General features: G+C 42.1%; 1 long non-coding RNA gene across 1 annotated transcript; it reads left to right on the plus strand.

Moving 5' to 3' along the window:
- The first annotated feature begins 701 nt into the window (after window positions 1-701).
- On the plus strand, window positions 702-2,743 carry LOC146192319 (uncharacterized). The gene is made up of 2 exons (XR_014706397.1): window positions 702-995; window positions 2,619-2,743. It is a non-coding gene; the product is annotated as an uncharacterized LOC146192319 (long non-coding RNA).
- Window positions 2,744-3,170: the final 427 nt, after the last annotated feature.

The raw sequence follows: 3,170 nt of genomic DNA on the forward strand, positions 1-3,170 counted from the left end.
AGTCGACCAAGAAGGTCTGATTCGGCGAGCACAACTGGCAGCAGCATCCGGCGGAGCCCTGGACTAAGGACAACCAACCTTTGTCTTAGAAGATGGACGAAGCCATCTGAAAACCGCAGAAGACAAGCCAATCTAGAGCTCAATAAAGTTTTTCACTCACTCACTCACACTCCCTATTGAGGTGTTATGCTCTGTCATATTTCCGCTGAGGAACTGGTATTCTCAACCTTAGAGTGAAGCTTCTCGGTGCATGATGACAATAATTCTGGGGTATAATAACAATTCAGCAATTTGCCTACTGCCTAGTCGAGAGAAAATGACAGTCAGCAGAAATAGTTTTTTTAAGTGTGCATGTAGAATCTTTGAGTCGCACAACAGACAGGAAGCAAATATGGCTACACATAAGCATCAATGCTTCCTTGAAGGGAACTGTTTTAGAATTGTTGCATCACAGCGATTGACATCGCCTTAGCCACACTAGAAACATGTCGCTGACAGCGGCGTGAATCGACTTCTGGGAACGACGCAAAGACGCCACGCATCGATTCTCCAAATGAAGTCATGAAATGACAAACACTGACAGCTTAAGGAAGGCCCACTTAACCTCTACATTATTACGGAAAGACCCGTGTATCGCAGAGGTTCCCTTGCCAGACCTTGGGCGGGGAAGACAACATCGACAGGGCACGTCGCCAACAGATGGTCGCATATAAAAGGTGGACGAAGAGTGTTTGGCTGCAAATTCCTGTCTCTAACAAGCAGAACCAGGTGCAGCAACAGCCACACTTGCAGTCAACATGAAGTTCTTCCTGATCATCGCCATCCTCATGGTGGGTCTCCTGTGCGTCCAGGCGCAGTACGGCCGTGGCTACGGGCGCGGCTACGGAGGAGGCTACGGCCGCGGCTACGGAGGCGGTTTCGGCCGTGGTTATGGAGGTTACGGACGCGGCTACGGACGCGGATACGGTCGTGGAGGATTCTACGGATGACCGCAGGTGAGTGAAGAAGCCCTGTGGAGCTTTGCCTGGCGGCAGTGCAGCAAGAAGAAAGTGTTGAGTTTATGTAGCTACCTGCCGGTGCAGTCCTTGCCGCGAGGCATGTGGCTGCAAATTTTGCAGGAAAAGAAACAAAGCGACTCAATATTTGGATACAAAATTACTTAAACTACAGCGTTTCTGGATCTGTTGCGTTCATTTGAGTTGCAGCTTGACCAAAGAGCGACAGAGTACAGAAATAAGAGAATTTTATACATTTAAAGAATACGCGTACAGCCTTGCATGTGTTTTACGCCCATGCGTCTGTCTATTGACAAGAAGGTGGCAATACAATGTTCTGCTTTCTCCGCGTAATAAAACACATCAAGGTCTGATTAATGAGAGCGAGAACTCCTGCAGTGATACTTTCGGTACAAGGAGCTTGGAGTCCCCCCAACATGTAAACTTCACTGAGCTCTGTCGTGTCTTTTCCAACTGGCATAACACAAAGCGAACGAAGCTGAGAGCGCAGCCGCCGGCTACCTGTGCATTTTAATTTGAAAATGAGTCTTGGCAAGAATTTGTTTTTACTCGTTAGCATCCCTTCAACATGCTTCAGTGGGGTTGGCAATCCTACTGTGAAACTGTTTCAGTGTATAGAACAATGCTCTGATGGCCCGATTGGCGTGTTTCGTAAGTTGTGTATGAAAGGCCCCACGTAGCAGAACACCGCAAAAACCGATCGAAGTGTTGCTAATAACTTTTTACTTTTCTCCTACCTGACAATGCTGATACACGCTTATCGCCACGCCATAAATTAACAATATGCATATAGTGAAGGTCAAGCCAAAAAGAGAACTTAGTTTCGATGAGAAAACTGCCGCAAGTAAGGCGTGCCTCTACAGGTTTCAACTATTTGTTTTGTGCTGGCTGCATAGGGGCGTCCATATAGTTGTGCTAAGTTGTGCTCTTGTTCATATGAATCTATGCCCCCTGCTTTGACCCAATGGCCTGCAGTATGTAATAAATAAATAAATAAATAAATAAATAAATAAATAAATAAATAAATAAATAAATAAATAAATAAATAAATAAATAAATAAATAAATAAATAAATAAGTAAATAAATAAATAAATAAATAAATAAATAAATAAATAAATAAATAAATAAATAAACAAACAAACAAACAAATAAATAAATAAATAAATAAATAAATAAATAAATAAATAAATAAATAAATAAATAAATAAATAAATAAATAAATAAATAAATAAATAAATAAATAAATAAATAAATAAATAAATAAATAAATAAATAAATAAACATAAATACCGGGGCATTGGAGATTCTCCTGGGCGAATCCTGCCAGCTTCTCTTGCGTACCTTTGTATGAGCGTCTTTTGGCAAGGAATGGAATTGCTTAGTTACTATGCCTTCTAACACGGATATTGTCTCTTACCCGAACAGGGACAAGCACTGCCTAACATCTTTAAAGACTGGTCCACGCGTATCGAACTCAATACTGTTGAATTACATTTTCTTCGAAATGCCGTCATTAGAAAGGAAGAATGTTGATTTAAGCAAAACATGAATGCACGGTATAGCAGATTTATAATGAGATTTTCTTGACATCCTTTTTTCAGGTTGCCGAGAACCTGGTAACTGACCTCGGAAAAGGCAAAGGCTTCGAATGCGGCATTTTAAACGGAAATGGGAACATCCTTCACAGTTCCCAACATTGTGAATAAACCATACTGACAATATTTTCGTACCTCTCTTATTGGTGACTCTTTCTTCTAAAGCTGCGGCACGAAGGCTTCCTGCGGACTAGGGAGATCGGGTGGGTGCTTCCCGATTATTTATGCCATTTGTATTATGCAGGTATGCTAATGTACTCTAAAAGTTTCTCATGTCGTCATGATAGAAATGCAATCACAAAGGCCGCCATTTGTTTCGTCCCTTAGCCTTTGAGCTCAGATACTGAAAACTAAATAGATTAGGCTAGGGGGGCACGTCTTAATAGATTAAAAGCTCTGCTACTCCTTGTATGCCAAGGTGAAGTTTGGCGAGCGTTTGACCTTGAGCCGATGGCGCTTGCTTTTTTTCTTCGCACACCTGCCAAACATTTAAGACGAAAACGTGTGCTACGCCATGCTTGCGCGTTCGGGTCCACCGCAGAGATACCACGTGACAAG

Source organism: Amblyomma maculatum, chromosome 4 (assembly GCF_055883805.1).
Source record: "Amblyomma maculatum isolate TAMU_Amacu chromosome 4, ASM5588380v1, whole genome shotgun sequence".
Lineage (NCBI taxonomy): Eukaryota > Metazoa > Arthropoda > Arachnida > Ixodida > Ixodidae > Amblyomma > Amblyomma maculatum.